General features: G+C 44.3%; 2 protein-coding genes and 1 long non-coding RNA gene across 8 annotated transcripts in view; 2 read left to right on the top strand and 1 right to left on the bottom strand.

Annotated features, from left to right (window-relative positions):
• LOC143372810 (uncharacterized) overlaps window positions 1-18,268 on the top strand; it is a 307,489-nt gene that overhangs the window by 122,778 nt on the left and 166,443 nt on the right. The window lies entirely within an intron of this gene.
• Foxo (forkhead box, sub-group O) overlaps window positions 1-18,268 on the top strand; it is a 222,970-nt gene that overhangs the window by 52,386 nt on the left and 152,316 nt on the right. The gene's annotated exons all lie outside the window — the stretch shown is intronic.
• On the bottom strand, window positions 694-4,502 carry LOC143372845 (uncharacterized). The gene is made up of 2 exons (XR_013086376.1): window positions 3,126-4,502; window positions 694-3,066 (listed from the first exon to the last, which is right to left on the bottom strand). It is a non-coding gene; the product is annotated as an uncharacterized LOC143372845 (long non-coding RNA).

Raw genomic sequence — 18,268 nt, 5'->3', positions numbered from 1 at the left:
AACACATACGAAGAGCTTCTGAAGTTGAAAGCTACAGTTGTGAACAGGTTAATGAGGGACACAAACTTTGATATTCAGTATGACATTTCACATTTTGTGATACTTTTTTGTGATTCGCAAAAAAAATGGCGGATGACAGGCAAACTTTTTTGTCAAAATGATTTATTGTGCTTCAATTTTGGCTGGCTTACCACATCGTTATTAGGTAACAGTGAGTTGTTTAGTGAAGCATTATCAAGTAAAAGAACCTTTGTCACGGTGGCTCTCAACGTAGACGTTGAAAAAAATTCTATGTACTGTATTTTCCACTTAATCCTCACTTGACAGTCTTCACTGCGGACTTCAAAGCTGCTCTTTACTTCCTAGCCAATTAAAAGGTTGCTGAAATATCGATGCTTGCTCAGAAGTAATACCTGTAATACCATGATCACGAAACTTCGCATTATTGCATTATATTGGGCTTCATGTGCAACCGGGAGGAAACAGAACACACGACTCGATGGAATGCAACCGCGAACTCGGGGATTAAAACTCAAATTGTCCACGAAATTAGAATGTGCCCAGAATAAAGTAATCTTCAGCGAAGTTTTATAACTTCCTCTTACACCCCACTTTTATTTAATTTGTTACGTGTCAAGGCTGTGGCCTATATTCGTGTGTCAAGGTATAGGGAATACAAAGGAGTCATTAGAATTCATTATTATTGAAACACAATTTTATTTCAATTTCAGTTTTCAAAAATACAAAATAATATTTCTCCAACGCTATACCCCAACATAAAGATCTAAGGTGAATATCCCTGTAAGGTGAATGTCCCAATTTCTGCTCATTTAAGAGGTTACTCGTCAAAAAGTAGGTGTAAAAAATTTGTTTGTCATCAAAATTTGTAGAGTAATTGATTAATTCTTTAATAATAAATCAACCAGTCGAAAACTATTTAAGAAAGATATTTCAAGATGTTTAACTACTAGTAATTTGTAATGAAATATAATGCTTTAAATGTCCGTATTTCTGCTCGCGAAAAATAGCGATGTACGTATTTCTACTCACCATTTGTACCAATTTCTGCTCACATAATATGTATCCCCTTTTCAGGTTAAAATAAGTTACATCTTACAGTAAACCATAAAATAATGATAAACAAAAAATAAAATGCCTTTTCAGGTTAAAATAAGTTACATCTTACAGTAAACCATAAAATAATGATAAACAAAAAATAAATGCCTTCGAATAGAAATAGAGGCTACAGCATATATCGAATTGTGAGGCTATGTTGCTAAAATTTTGGTGAGTAGAAATGCGGACACGACGGTGCTTCACTTGACCCTAAACCTAATCACCTGTTTTCTACTTAAAATAATCAAAAATAGTAAAAAAATCTAAATCCAGAGCACAATAAGGCAACTGTTTTTTTTTTTAATAAATAAGAACTTTTACTGCAAAAACTATTCTCTGCCCAACTATCGAATACTAATAGAGACCCTGTTCCTTACCACAACCGGCTAAAACACGGTCGAAAAATCATGAGACTCTCATTTTAAAAGTTTTTCGTTGCTTACGCTGCACTTTGATTAGCCCCAAGCTCGTGCAACACTCGCGTAAATGTTCAAATAATTTAGAATTATTTTGTTGTAACTGTATTACAAACGTGACGCTTATAATAATAAGAAAAATAGGAGATGAGCAGAAATGGGGACATGAGCGGAAATTGGGACATTCACCTCATTCTTTTAATCTGCAACCAGTCAGTGGAGTGCCATTTACACAGCAAATTACAACACTTCTCGTGTACCACCGTTTTAGCAATATTTGACAAAACTATTAATATCTCAGGCTCCATTGAAAACGGGACACGCGACTGACCACCGTTTTCCCTTGTCGTCTATTCTTACCCGATCCACACCAACCCCGAACCCCGTTGGCGTTTGAATCGATTTGAAAGTGTTTGCTCCTTTCCGAGTCCTAAGATTCCTGGCCAGGGAGAAAAAGAAGGGCATCAGCGGGAACATCGGCGTTAATGTGAAGTAACAAGGCTTTGTAGCGAGGTGCCTTATGGCATTTGTTGGCAAAAGCGAGAAGCGAAGAATCGCGGCCAACTGGGTTTGATCCAAGTGCGTCCTCTCGCGAGGGGTAAGAAAGCTCATGAGAAAATTACCGTGCGATTACATCCCCTCGTAAGTACCCCACGACGCTACAGAGAAAGTGGCGTACTCGGGGGAGGGGAGTAGAACAAAGAGGCTGCCGGCTCATCGGGCAACTTTTTTCTCGGCTTGTAAATTGAAAAATGAAAGACGATCGTTCCTGACTGGCAAAGTTCCCGGAGACAATCGAGTATCCCCTTGCTTCTCGTCTCTCGACCACGAAGAATAGGTAGGTATTCCTTGGACGTGGTTCGCGTTCCCCGCGGCTCCATCGTATTTCTTCATTAACGTTTTCGTCTGCGAACAGACAGGCTCGATAGTCGCTACGACAGTTCCTGCGTTCTGGCAGCTTCCTCCGCAACGTTACAGTGGCCACCATGTACAGAGACTGTTAATTTCGGACGGTCGTAGATTATGAACTGTAAAGTCTAGATCGTAATGTAACTGTAACAACTTCTGCTGGTAGAATTCTCGTGAAACTAATCTTCTCTTCGTGTTTTCTGTTACAGGTGAGTTTGAGCTTCTACGATTTCTTCTCAGATAAACGGAGATCGAGTAATCGAATTACCAAGTGGTAAAGCTGGGTAAGGAATGAGTAGTAGCTTATTCATCTAAGTATATTTCGGATTCTCCCCACTTACGAAGCTGTATCGTCAAAATCAGGAAAATGTTCTATCGCGAGCCAGCTTCTGGTTACACTATACTAACTAGATCTGACATAAAAATCCCGCGCGCCTTGTTGCGCCTTGCGCCATTGCCGCCGCTGGTATGTTAATCGCGTTTGATAAAGCTTTCTGCGTGCCAATTAGTGCGATCCCTAGCGCTGGAAGGTTCTGGATAAAATTCAGGTTGTTCTGCCGCAATCGCGTCTGTCGTTGCAGATTTTTCAGTTTTCTTCAACCGGTTGGATGCTGCCCGTCGAAACCTGAAATCATTTCCGTCAGCCACCCACCAAAGGACTTAATGCAGCGGATAATTCGTCACCTCGTGTTCTTGCCTCTGGAGCCTTTCTGCCATTCGATACCTGGCGTGTACCATAGGTAATCGGACCTTACGCGCCAAAACGAGCAAAGAATGGCAGGTGGGACGGGGCCATTTCGGACGTTCCTTTATCGCTGCACTGCGGGCCAGTACGGTGGATCATAATGCACCTCACCATCTAGAATTTCTGCGCCTACCGTGGACGCCTTTCGCCTACCGTTTCGTTCGACCCTCGCGTCGCCTTCTAATTTCAGTATCATTTAAATTTATAACGAGCCCGAGGCGTTCCCCGAGTTCCACCATTGCGCACAACCGTCATGAAGCTGCTCCTTCACCGGCGCCTTTACCAACAAGACAAATCCCAAGGACGTGAAACCGCGCAGCAACCGGTCGAGGACCATCCGCTTCGGCTAGGCTATAATCCTGCTTAGCCATCGACGAATCAGAGTCCTCGAAATTGGACCCAGATAGTGATTCATTCGGCTGGAAAGAGCGAGGGGAGGAATTACGGCACCAAGGCGAAATGTTCGCCGAGTGGGCGATAGGTTAACTGCGCGAAATGCTGCCTTTCGCGCGCCTGGCTTTGTACTTCGGTATGTAAACTCGGTGACCGTTTCGGTTGGAGAAGGATGCACGCCTCTCCTTTTCTGCAAGAAGGTTCTGGGGTGGCGTTCGGGCTCATTTATAATCTGCTCTTCTTTTTTTTTATACATTACTACGCATTTAATAATCAAGGAGAAGGCGCGAAGTGGGCGCGCGCGCAGCCGAAGATGTCACCAGCGTGGTGCCGATCCGAGGCGTCTGGCGGGCAACTAGACGGGTTTTCGATTGGAATCGGCGCGCACACGCGGCCCCCGGCACTGTAAATTTAGTCGGTCGTAATTTGTGCGATGTTTGCCCGAAACGGCGGGGGACGTTCGTAGAATCGCGACGATTCATGCTGGCGCGTCGTCTCCCGTTGACTGATCGCGCCTCGTGAAACAGACCCTAGGTATTTCGAGCGGGAACTGCGCGCTGCATTTGCCCGCGCAGCTGTGCATCGCCCGGCCCGCACGTGACTTTTTATAATTCGCGCACAACCTTCGCCATCCGTCTCGCGGCCACCGAATCGCACACCACTTAAATTAGTCGCATTATGCAAGTATTTTCTTTTATCTGTCGAGCGCCTCGGCGGAGGTGAACAAGGTCGGAATAAAAAGAATGGAGCTGCCCGCTGATGAGTGGCGTGGTCTGGGTTAATGCCGAGCGGGTTTAAAGTGACCGAATTAAACAATTACTGCAATCAGAACGCGATGCTTCCCTGTCTCCTAGTTATAAACCGATACCTTTTCAACCGTTCAATTAGGTACACACGCTCCAGATTTCGTAGCTTCTCCGACACACGAGATCCCGGATCACTCTAAAGACTCATGCCCGCCGGTAAATTGCTTCGTAGCATTACACGCTTAGCAAACGGGCCTCGGATTACATAACGACCATAATTGTTAGTATGCGAACGGTGATTCACGTTCGGAACGAGCGGCATCGCTGCGAAGGCTGAGTTTACGAGCCAACGTATCGAAACGCCCCGAAAGTATCAGTCGCGTTTCGCGAATTCCAGCGGCCGCTCAACCTTCATTTCTCGACCTCCGCGCGGCTCGTAGACAGCTTCAGGGGCGCCGGAACGGAGAGCGCCCGATCCGAACCGAACACGGCTGCCTAATTATACTACCCTCTAGACCGTAGGTAGCGCAGCGGGTATCTGCGCCACGATTGTCAGCGGCGGCGTGCCCGCGCACTCGGGCACACGCACCGCGGCGCGTATTTTTGGCAGCCAGTGCCAAATATCTTGGTCCGCGATGCGCCTCGGCCTGCTATTTGCACGCACACGCCCGCGTGCGGCATATCACGTGCGCCGGACGAATTGGTCCGCGTACTGAAATTGACACTTCGCGGGGTAAAGCGCGATATTGCGGCTTTGCTAGTTGCACGTTCCGGCACAAAGGAAAATTCACTACGCGTCGATTTCGACGATTATCGTCTCGGTGTCGATCGGCGAAGATATACCTACCGCCGATTAGATGGGCTTGGAGAGACTTTTTTTTCGAGGGTCAAGCGCTTTTAGATAATTTGTATCGTCCGAGATTGCGGTAGCGTTCGTTTTTTCCTTGGGCCCGGAATAACCCGACGGTGTATGTTAACGTGGCTATTTTTGGATTTGCAATTCGCTAAACATTTTTCGCACGGAATAAAAATATTTCACGCACGTTTGTTATGGTACGTGCATTCGCTTTCAGAGATTTCGGCTGCGGCACAGCGGTGCGTATGCCTGTGTGCATTCCGAAGTTCATTAATTGAACTTGCCATTCTGATCAAATTCAGGCGATAGTAATTTAGGTTGCGTGAAATTTATTGCAGAACGTTCTGGTTATCAGCGCCTACCTTCCTTTTTCGGCCACTATCTTTGTTACTGCAATATACTTATTATCACGCGATTCCTCGATTTTATTTATTGATTTATTAGTATCAACTCAATCTGTCAGGCAATGCTCCACAGAGCTTACAGGCGGTGATTTGAAATTACAATGAAATCCTGACGCGAAAGAATCTATGCTGTCACGAGGATTTGGTCTTCCATAAATATCGCTTTAATTATCAACAGCTGAGGTTGATAATAATTGACGCACTGGCGAACGCAATCGACAAAAATCGCTACGCGCAAAACTGTGTTCTGGCGTATCTGAAACAAGATGCCAGTTATCAGCAGCGAGTGTTAATAAAAAGTGCCATTTCGTTGATTGCTGTTACAATCATCGCTGAAACGAATCAGCGAGCACCATTGGGATTGCATTTTTTGGACGGCCAGTCCGTTCTCGCCGCGGGTCCGCAGTGCGGCCGGTCGCTATTTTATTCGCCATGTGATTTTTCATTGTTGGCGCGTCGATTAACTCGTGCAGACGCGCTGTGGCAGAATTCGGCCGCCGCGTTCGCCACGTAGCGAGTGCGCGTGCGCAGAGCTCGCCGTGGGTGCAACGATACACTCGCCGGCGCAGTGCAACGCAGGCGGGTGACGTCACCAGCCCGGCCGATTAGTCTGTCAGTGGTTCTCCGCTTTGTTGATACTCCGTCTGGAGCGAAAGGTTAACGCGCAAAAACCGTCTCGACCGTTCTTGCCGACTCACAGCGCGGCTAGACGATCCCGCCCCTCCGCCAGCTGGATTATTGCTTCGTAAAAATCGAATTACGAACGCCCGAAATAGTACGAGTAAACGCGCGGGGGAATTTTTGCGAGTCTTCTCGTTATTTCGCGAGGAACCCTCTCAGTGAAATCACGGCCGCGAAAATTATACCTAGGTGAACTTTTGGAGCGAATCATTGGAACAACCGTGGGCAGAGATTTCGAAGCTGTTGCAGGGTGAATTATTGGCAGGACGAATATTATGAAGGTGCAAATCCACTTTGAGGCAAAGATATCGTGCTTCACACGAGACTTTAATCTCACGAGACAATTATTTCACGATGTGTTCCCACGAATAGGCGAATTTTAATTTTTTCACGAAACTAGACTCAAAATCTGACAAAAATTCTCATCTCACGCGACTGTTTCCATTATTTACATTCAGTTGCTGCGGGGATTTTTGTCTCGTCATAGAAACGCCTCATCGTGGATTCGCGCTGTAATAGTTTCGATAGACGAGAGCCCGCAAGGGTGCAATTATTGTTCTTTAAGGTGGTTTTTGCTGTACGAGACTGGACGCAACGTGAAGGACTTCAAAGTCGATTTTCTCGAAAATGAGGCGCGATATCGAAAAAGTTTATTCCTTTTTCTCGACTTATTTACTTGTTATAAGTAAAAAAGAAACGGTAACTTTTTCTGATATCGCGTTTCATTCTCGAGAAAATCGACTTTGAAATTCTTAACGTTGCGTCCAGTGGCGTGTAGGAAAACCTATGTACCTTCGGATGTTTGTGTTTTCATCGGCGTAGCTTAGGTTCGAGGTTCGAAGATTGGGAGAAGAGCACCCAGAGAGTGAGAGAGAGAGAGAGAAAGAGAGAGAGCAGTATATTTTGCAGAAAATGTCGGAGCGCCATTATCAGACGTGTTTATCTTTCCGTTGCAGTGTTAAAAGAGATCCGTTCGACACTGCAGCGCGTTTCGAAGAAGCCGTACGCAGTTCCGAAAAAATAAGAGAAAAAGAAACGGCGACACGTTTACAGCGGCGAATACAAAACTGGCCGGGTCTTTTTTAACGTATCCCGATTGCACGGTCGCATACCTTTATGCAGCATGTGTGCAGAATTTCGAGAACTCTCGTGCGCAGTTGGTCGGCTCTTGTTCCCCGTAAAAGAAAAGGAGGAGGCCCACGCGAAACGCTCGTGTGTCCGCGAATTTATCGGGCCTTTTTTAGATATTTGCCCGTGACCTTCGCCGATTAAATTTAAATGCATTTATGTATATTACGTCCGTTCGAAAAACGAGGCATCTCCGGGTAACGTCGCAGTAGTGGCTTGGAATTTTTTTAGATCCAAGGACCCCCGGCCATTCTACATTTGGGATAGAGCTTGAAAAATAAACATCGCTAAACTCCTGCGGCCCCCTCCCTCTCGGCTGAACCGCGGGCCCCGTTTCAAGGAAAACTTGTGGCTAGGAGAGCGAGCACGCCCCGAAATTCAGCTCCCACCGGCCGGCGCACGGGGCAACGGAAACTTGGCCCATCTCTGCTGATTGAGCACGAAATTTCCGTCCGCCCGTGCGCAGGGCAGCTCCACTGAATACACCACCGAGATTCATTTCCGTCGTCAGAAGCTCGGTTAATCTGCGCGTTTCATTAACGACTGGATGATTTATTCGGCGCGCAACCTCGGAAAATCTGCCTCGTCGATGATCGACGCGTTCTAATCGGCGCTAGATCTCTCGCGTCGCGCGCGCGCGCGCGGTTAACGCTGCTTCGCCTGCACGTAAAGCCGCGTATTCACCTGCGCATTCGCCCGGAATGTGCGTTCGGCGCGCACCGATCTTTTGCTCGTTCGCCGCTCAGCTCGCGTTCGGGCCTGACAAGGGAACGCGGCTTTGTGGGTCTTTAGAGTGACTCAAAACAAGAACAACGGTGTCTTTCATTTGGGCCCTATCGCCCTTTAAGCGGGTGAAAACTAACCTCAAAGTCAAATTGGCACTTCCACTTTTTCGCGTATAACTCTCAAAGTACAACAGACAGAAAAAAATGTTTCAAACAAAAGTTTAATGGTGTAATAAGCGCTACAATCTTGCGTTAACAAAATTTTGAAAAGAGTTAAAAAAAAATATATAACCGATGAAAAAAACTCTTTCCAAAATTTTGTTAACGGAAGTTTGTAGCGCTTATTACACCATTAAACTTTTGTTTGAAACATTTTTTTCTGTCTGTTGTACTTTGAGAGTTATACGCGAAAAAGTGGAAGTGTCAATTTGCCTTTGAGGTTAGTTTTCACCCCCTTAAAGGGCGATAGGGCCCAAATGAAAGACACCGTTGTTCTTCTTTTGAGTCACTCTAAAAACCCACAAAGCTGCGTTCCAATCGGTGAGTCCGGGTTCGCGGTGTTCCTTTGTGAGTGAAATTTGCGGCGTTCATTTGATGGTATTGTTCGGGCCCGAATGAACGCTCTGATTGACCGCCAGCAAGCGGATCGGCCCGACCGCGCGCCGAACACCGAACCAGCGAAAAATCAGTGCGCGCCGAATGCACAGTCGGGGCGAACGCGCAGGTGAATACGCGGCTTAAGGCGAACGCGCGGGCATGCCTGCTCCGCGCGGCACCGCAGTCCCATCGAGACTTGCAAATTCAAATTATCCGCATCAACTTAGCGGTCGTCGGAACTGCGCGGCAAATGACATCGCGCGAATCGCCGCTTTATATCGCCTCCGTGCCCGGGATCGTCCATCACCGCGCGCGCGGCTACGTGACGTTGATAACGGCTGATTACGATTACGTTCGCGTTGACCTTTCTTTTCCGCCCGTAATTACCGCCGATGCGATATTGCGAAATGATTTACGGCTTTTTAATACGTTCTAGTGGAAACTTTGAGATCTGTAGCGCCCCGGCTCGATTGCCGGCCGCGGCTTTCATAGATAATGCGCAAGTGCAGCGTTACGTAAGCGGCGCGCATTTCGAGCATCCAATCGTTGTAAAGGGGAACGTGTTTAATTTTTCCGCCGAGAGTGTAGCCTCGTTCGGCGGCGCCAGACGCTGCTAGCAGCGCAATTTTCACAGGAAATTCAAGTTTACGACGGAGAAGGTCGCGAAAGAAGTCTGGGGGGAAGCGCAGACGCGTACGTACATCGCGGCTCAGAAGTTTTCGGTGCGCGCATTCGCGGGAGGGGAATTTATCAGTCTGGCTGACGTAGCGCGTGTTGTACAGTTGTGTAGCAATGCCTTGATTGGTATTTTCTATCGCCTGGACATTCACGTGGTTCGACTTCAGCAATGCGATATGATGGGGTCATCTACTCATGCAGTGGCAGTTGCAATTGGGCCAAGTTACGCAGAAAGCTACCAGCCTTCAATCATCTGAAACCGAGGCAATTTAGTTTAAAGATTTGAATTGTTAAAGTAGCTTCATTTGTATTGGGTATATTTTATTTCTTCTTATTATTGTTTTACGATGCTTTTTAATGGGTTATTTGATAGTGAGTGGGGTAATTAATATTATTTTTAATTTTTCTGTAGCTTTTGTTTTTTTAGGCGTAGAATGGAACTGTGGTTTTGTAGTTTTAATAGTTGTGTAATGGAAGAGCTGTTCTATTGGTTGGTAATTGTTTGCGAAATAAAGAATCACAAAAACATGGGATCCGTACTGTGTTTAACTAATTTTTTGCCATTTTGAGGGTTGATAACTTTCTGCATAACTTGGCCCAATTAGTCACACATTTTTGCAAGCAAGAAGTTATTTTTTTGTATTAATATTATGGGCCAGGTGATGTCAATCTAGGAATCAAGCAAAAGCAATACAGCGACTTTCTCAATTAGCTATTCTCCTTAATTTGTGTGAACAAACCTGTGAGTCACTGCTTATGTTTCTTAGAAGACGCTTTGTCGAGAAGACGTTTTGTAGTTTTATAGTACATTCGCACATTAAGTCGACGAGCTTTCATTAAAATGTTAACGTCTCATTAATGTAAACAGATTTCCCTGAGACTCGGTTAAATCTTAGACTTTGTTAAATCAGAAATGAATCTTATAATTGTACTGCTGGATGCAAGAAGGGTCTCGGTGCCAAAAGTCAGTTTCGAGAAAAGTATCTGTAAACATCACGAAGTGAGATAGTAGTAGTTGTTAGTATTTAAAAATTTGATATATCTCCTTCGCAGTTGCATGACTGCAATCGGAATTATGTAATAAATTAATCAGTGGAATTAATTATAATTACAGACCTCTGAGGCCCTTTTTGCATAAAATGGAGAAATATAGAAAAGAATATTTTTTAACATTATTTTTTATTATTTATTTAATATTTCCATGATATTTGAAAAAATATAGAATATGGAAAAAATATAGTCATAAAAATAATCGTAGATCGTGTGATGTTCAGCACGTGTCAACTTCGATTCACAAAATTTACCATAGCTCTGTCAATTCGAAAGATACGGCAATTAAATTTAGATGGCATACGTAGAAAAGAATGTGGAATCTGTGCGTTTTATGCAAGAAGGGCCCGAGTGCCAGGAGTCCGTTCTTGCATCGAACGGTACAATTTCCTTCGTCCTTCCTGCTTTGTATTCAGAAGACCCGGCTGCCATCTCGTACTAATTCGCAAATATCGATGACGCCGGTACCCCCACATTTCAGATCACTAGCGTGCGCGACGAGTGACGAATTATTCTACTTCAAGCTTCTCCGAAAATTTCTTTTGAATTTGAGAGACATTTGTCGCCGCGCCGAATGCGCTTTTGTTCGTTTTACTGTTTAACTTGTTCTCCTCGAATCCGCGGCAGGAATGCGAATGAAAAGCGATTGGGACACCCCAGCGGATTCTTCCCGCTCTTGGTACCGCCAAGTAGAAATGACGGTTTTGTCAGACGTCCGCACTTTGGCCGTTCTTTTTTGAGAGGTGACGCTCGCCTTCCTCGCAAATAACGAATTCGCTTTAGAAGCTCCGCTGGTTTTCCATGTACAATTCCTCACACCCATCATCACTCGTTTCTTTCAATCGCGCCGAGAAAACGTCGCTATTCTGTTTACTTGTGCATCATCCAGCAGAGGGTTACTCCTCGCAGTTGTTGTTCATGTATGTATTAACCGTCGAACGGGGGAACATCCTACAGTGAGAAAAGAGATGGAACCGGGTCATTTCTGACCCACAGTAAAATGTATTGATATAGATATCAAAGAACGATCTTTCTCAGATTTTTATCTTAATACATTAAAGTACACGTCATGGGCATCCGGAAGGAGATGGGGGGGTTGTAAAGGAGGCAATTGCTCCCCCTGCTTTTGAGAAAAAATCGCTTATTTTTCAAAATTGATCTTTATTAAGTTTATACTAAAATAGGGAATATTTTTAAATTTCGGTTAAAATTTTTTAATTAAATTCGCACTGTAAAATGGGTTTAAAAAAAGCTAGAGGGCTATATTTTTCTTTACCATCATCCCAAAGTTGCCCGTCCCTGGAAAAAAGTCTTCGGATGCCCCTGGTATACGTATTTATTCACAAAATTATGATACCTGTTTACATTGGTATACAGTACTGTAATACCTTCCTACTTACTATGTAGGTGCCCTTACAATTTACGCATAACGTATTTGACATAACGATTACATGGGATTTAGAAATTCCTATATTGTAAATATTCATCACATGCTACGAGTAGAGTTGCCATTGTTTTTTTTCAAAAAAATATAGTAGTTTACGGCAAAATGTGATAAGAAATATAGTACAATGGAAAAAATATACTGCTTTTCAGAGGAAAGTGGTACAAAATAAAACTAGATTAAAATAACATCTTATTTTTATAAATGTATATTTTTTGGTGCATTTACCATTATTCATTAATTTATTGTCTTTGACAAATGTGTAAATGGTTTCATTGAACTGTAAGTCCAAATTAACACATAGGTGTGAGGGGCTCATTTTTTATGAGAGATAAACTGACTCTCTTTCTCTCTTCCCGCCACTTCATTATTCATTATACAAAAACCCTCTCTTTTAAATCTGAAGATTTCATACAGAGATCGTATGAAATTATTATATCTAAATTTTGTCCAACATATCACAGACAACATTTTGTTCAAGTCCCATTGAGAAGTATAAAGTTAAAATTCGCAAATTAAAGTTCCGATGTTGCCATGGAATAAAAAGATAAGTAAAAATCATAGAATTTTTCTGTTTCTTTTCCTAACAGTATATACTACACCAGGCAAAAATATGGTACGATACTAAACAATATACTACAGTTGGCAACCCCAGCAACGAAGACTCCGGGTCGAAATTGACCCACGATCGTCGCGCTGACTGTTAAGTGACGCTGTATTCGATCAAAGACGGAACCGATGACGATGCAAGAGAATATACATTATCCGCGTTTCTCCCGTTAATTGAACGGATCCGGTTCGGCAGATCGGCCCGAAATATCAGAGGTTGCATTCAGTCTGGAGGCGTCGCATTTTGATACAGCCGACGTCGCCTTACATTCAGCGCGGATCGTTATTTAATCCCTTCTAAAGGAGTTGCCGCTGGGTCCACGCCGTTTTGTGCACGGATTGCCCGGGTAGCAGGAGGTCTTGGAGAACAACTTATTTTCCGTCTGTCGTTGTTTCATAATATTATCGCGTACGTCATTCGTTATTAAGATGCCCGAAGCGACTTCGCGCTTCCCGTAGTCTCGCTCGTATGTGTAACGATATTCCGTGGAACTGCATCGTCCGTGATAGTGGTAACGCAGTCTAAACAGATGATCAAAGTGCAGCTTTAATCACGTGAATTATAGTTGCCTCCGCATCGCGCCGTGCGCACTGCCAGCCCGCCCGATAGTGTTCCCTCGCATACGTGACTCGGCCAGCTCCATTGTCGGTCATCTCTTCTGCTTATCGCGCGCTCGCCATTCTTCGCGGAACAATTAACATTTCGCTCGCTCATTAATCACGATGGATGTTCCAAGTAGATGCACGTTAATTATCGCGCGAACCCTCCCCCCCGTGCCGGCGCGCGGAACGGCGCGCCGAACGCGACATCATTCTTCGGGAATTTCCTAGAGGCGAATATTTTCGAAGGCCCGACGGAACGTCCCGCGGCCCGCGACACGCCGATTCGGTGGAAATCTGTCCGAAATTCGGTAAACAGCGCGTTTTATAGAAAACCAGTTAAAAGTGCGTCGTAAAGTTCTGTTTTCACGGGCGAGACCTTCGAAGACGTTTCACACCTGGTAGTATTTTCTCGCTGCTTGCGATTGATATCGTTTTATTGCCTCGCTTCCTACGCGTCCAGTTTTCGAGAGAGACGGGTAGCAGAGAGAGAAAAAAAAGGATGCTCTTCTGTCGCTGTACAAAACGGATACGTCGATTTTCGGATGCTAGCGCTAATTTCCCCCGAGATCCGGCAGCATAAAAGTTGCATCCATATTGGCGGACGGGCCAGGATTATCTAAAATCTCCTAGGTCATTTTAACCGATATTCGTTTGATCGAGTTTCTTCGCGGGGTTCCCGTCAATCTGTATACAGACGAGTCTAACAAGTATTTAACCTACAAATATAATAATTACCTGGGAAAATACAGGGTTTGAATAATCGAAGGTGGCAATCGTTGACAATCATTGCTCGACTCTTTAAATCGATTTCGAAATTTAATTACGTAGTCGTATCAAGAAGCAGTACAGTCATATATTACTTGTGTCTCGATTTTGTCCACGAATTATCGTTGCTCTATTATTTTTCCATATCCAGGATCCTTTCATCCTGCGATCAGATTATTTGCGAAACAGTTCCTGGCGCGTTTAATTCGGATCCTTTTAAAATCGTATATTGTTAAATCTGATTGTTTCCGTAGCGTCGAGCCGCCGCGCGTCACGCTGGTTTGCTCGGTGTAATTGCGCGATTAAATAACGAAATGAATTGAAAGTGACGATGTTTATTCGAAGGGGGGGGGGGCCGGCGCGGCTCGTTTTTCCCGAAGCCACGGCCCATTATTTCGACGGCTAAAAAGGCTTTATTATGCGCGCGGACGAATGGATGTACGTAGATGCCTGCCGGACGGTCAGAATTAGATTCGAACACAACCTACGCCAACCTTCAGATTTGTGAAGGTGACGCGAGACGAGTGATGATACGCGCCAGACACGTCTGGAGGCAAAAAAATCTGAGCGAGAGCGGCTTTTTGAATACTCTCCAATTAAAAGTCGGCCGGTACGGGAGCATTATTTTTATTGCGTCTGGTCACCGAAGAATGCCACTGCCTGTCCCGGCGCTACGTCACGCTGCCGTGGACTATCCACGCTGCTCTATGGTATGCAAAAGGCGTGCTGATACCAGCAGTTCCATCTGCGAAAGCGTCGTTGCACGCCGTTAGAGCGGTGCCGAGCGCGGGATCCATTCAAGGATGCAACAGGAGCTCGAGCGCTCTTCTAATTTATGCGAAACTTCGTTTTATCTTATCGCGTTATTCGCCCGATAAGGCAGCCGGCGTATGACTCGCAACCAAGCGCCTGCCATGAGCCAAGGTATGTACGAATAAGCCGAGGTGGTAAGATAACTAGAATCAGCAGGAAATATCCTTGGAACTTTCGTTTAGCGACGCGAGGCACGCAGTCTGCGAATTTCTGTCGCGCACGCGCGCACGCAGTGGCCAGTCGGGGTACAATTAATGCGGGCAACTGGAAATATCAATTAAAATCCGTTCTCGCCGACTTGGCGACCTATCGAGCCATTTTAATCGCGACATTCGTTCCCACGGCATACGAATTACGTACAGTCGAATTCACGCGTGCCCCCCCCCCTCCCCCACCCCCTCCCTATCCTCCCGCCACGTGCACGCGAGAGCGCAAGCGCCTTTGCAGTCGTCACACGGACGCGCGGGGCACGCAGACAGAGAAAAGCATCGCTTGCATATAGATAAACCAGGCGACTCGTTGTCCGAGGTCGGCGCTCAAGGTTGCGCGTGACGTCACTGGACCTCTGCCTCGACCCCCACCTCCTCTTTTACTCCATCGTGTTCCACCACCTCCTAATATCGCAAGTTTGCGTTGCGTTTACATCCATGACACGGTGCCGCCAGGCTGATCCACCTAGCTGCTGCGTTTTACTTACCCTCCCCTTAGCTACCGCGCATGATCGGCGGATGGAGCGTCTCAGTTCCTCTTGGCAGCCCCTCTCCCCATCCCCACGCCGAAATCTACCCTTTTTGAGGGGATTAATTAGGAGGCCTTGAACTGTTTATTGGAGTAATACGGAGATCCCAGTAAGACACCTTTAGACTGTCGGTAGATAGAGTGAGTAAGAAGGTACCTAATTGGTAAAGAGGCGTTTTTTTATTAAGGGTACCGCGAAACATGAGCGCCGGTAACGGTGTTTCGTGGAGGATTTGAATAACTAAATATGAAAGCACTCGGGAGATTCGTCTTCTAAAAATCTAAAAATCTAAAAATCTAAAAATGCAGAAAGTCTGAAAGTCTGAAACGCTAAAAGTCTGAAAGTCTGAAACGCTAAAAGTATGAAAGGCTGAAACTCTGACGGGCAGAAACTCTATAAGTCCGAAAGTCTAAAAGTCTAAAAGTCTGAAAGTTTGAAAGTGTGAAAGTCTAAAATCTCGATCACCAAAGTGAATATTATCACGTTGTCGTCACCTGAAACAAAACCCTTTCTGCCACCGTCTGCCCTATCGCCTTTAACACGTCGATTTATTTACAGGACATTATATCGAGTCCTCGCGATCGCGCCCTGAACACAGATCATCTGCCGATGAATCTCTGCCGTCCGCCTTGCGCGTGTATCGCCGCGGAATCTGAACCTTTTCGACGATAAGGTGAATGTCCTAATTTCTGCTCATTTAAGAGGTTACTCGTCAGAAAGAAGGTGTACAAAACTTGTTTGTGATCAAAATTTGCAGAGTAATTGATTAAATCTTTAATAATAAATCAACCAGTGGAAAACTATTTAAGAAAGATATTTCAAGATGTTTAACTACTAGTAATTTGTAATTAAATATAATGCTTTAAATGTCCGTATTTCTGCTCGCGAAAAATAGCGATGTACGTATTTCTACTCACCATTTGTACCAATTTCTGCTCACATAATATGTTGCCTTTTCAAGTTAAAATAAGTTACATCTTTTATGGAGTTGTTTCATAACACAACAGTAAAGCATAAAATATTGATAAACAAAAAATAAAATGCCTTCGAATAGAAATAGAGGCTACAGCATATGTTGAATTGTGAAGTTATGTTGCTAAAATTTTGGTGAGTAGAATTGCGGACACGACGGTGATTCACTTGACCCTAAACCTAATCACCTGTTTTCTACTTAAAATAATCAAAAATAGTAAAAAAATCGAAATCCAGAGCACAATAAGGCAACTGTTTTTTTTTTAATAAATAAGAACTTTTACTGCAAAAACTATTCTCTGCCCAATTATCGAACACCAATAGCGACCCTGTTCCTTACCACAACCAGCTAAAACACGGTCGAAATATCATGAGTCTCTCATTTTAAAAGTTTTTCGTTGCTTTTGCTGCACTTTGATTAGCCCCAAGCTCGTGCAACACTCGCGTAAATGTTCAAATAATTTAGAATTATTTTGTTGTAACTACAGTAAAAACGTAACGCATATAATAATAAGAAAAATACGAAATGAGCAGAGATGGGGACATGAGCAGAAACTGGGACATTCACCTTAATGCGTGGAACATGTGCGTTTCTATCTCGACGATTATTTCCGTTTCGGATGTTCCTCGAATAATTGGTCAGCGCGCTCACGCGATATTCATTACTGCAGGTATAATTGTCGAGTTCGCGGAATTTAGCTGTAGATCTTTCGATATATACCGTATAGAGATATATCGTTCGATATATCTCTGTTTTCCTTTCGCAAATGGTGTGGATGGCCGTCCAGATCGTTGTCTGTTCATGATTCATTAGAGTAGGTGCATGGCTCATAATTTGAAAAATTACGAGCCACGGTTCTGTGTAACAGCTGCACGGAACTATGGCCGCGACAAGGGTGTTTTAAAATGTTCACCATACCACGCGACGAGCTGGATCTCGTCACGGCTCGAAAATTCGCCGGTTTCGAGAAGTTGGCGGGAGACCTGAAACTAATCTGAACGCAGGCTGGCTCTAGAGTTGTTTGCCCCGTAGGCGAACTTGTTAAATTGCGCACTTTATTTATAATACAACTTATTTGACCTTTTTGACGACCTTCCTCGGAATTCTTATTCTTAGCTTGAAGCATCTATAGTACAACTTGCAATATTTCATTCAACACCTTATTTTAGTAAATGCCAACAATGACAACACCATATTGCGCCTCTTGTCAACTTTACACCCCAGGCAACTGCCCAATTTTGCTATAGGGACAAGTCAGGCCTCTCTGAGTTTGTTAGTTTGTTCACCCTTAACTGGTATACTGTTTTTGGCAAACGTGACTGGTGTACTGGGGTCGTGGCAGACCCCAAATAAAAAAGGACACAGCAATTTCTAAAGTCGACACTAGATCATCCTCTATGAATATTTTGTTCTTAGGTAATGTATAAAATAACAGGAACGTAGAAAGTTAAACTATTAACTATAAAATTAATTAGAAATTCAGTTGACAAACTTAGACAACCAAAAATTTTGCAGCGAACTTTGAGTGCTTGGGGTCATGTGCGACCCAGGATACCAGTTAAGGGTTAAGCACTGCGAAAATTCGGTGCTGAAGATTCTTTGAAATATAGGAACATCTGGAACGATGAGAGTACTCAACTTAATTGCTTAGGAATCCTCGAAAATCGTTTAGTAATTCTATTATTCATGAAATGTTAGATCTCTGTAAGAGCCACGAAAATGAAATTAGTTTTGTAGAAAGTTTGGATTTAATTTGATCGAATTCTTTATCCTTAATTATTATTAATAATAATAACTTTTGCTTTTACTAACTTCTAAACTCTGTTTTGCTCCCCTCTTAAGATCCCCGTTCCTTTCTCTAACCTGTAATCATTTTCA

The sequence above is a fragment of the Andrena cerasifolii genome, chromosome 1, assembly GCF_050908995.1.
Source record: "Andrena cerasifolii isolate SP2316 chromosome 1, iyAndCera1_principal, whole genome shotgun sequence".
In the NCBI taxonomy this organism is placed as follows: Eukaryota; Metazoa; Arthropoda; class Insecta; order Hymenoptera; family Andrenidae; genus Andrena; species Andrena cerasifolii.
Note: the sequence above shows the minus strand (reverse complement) of the source record. Positions and strands in the feature narration are given on the sequence as shown.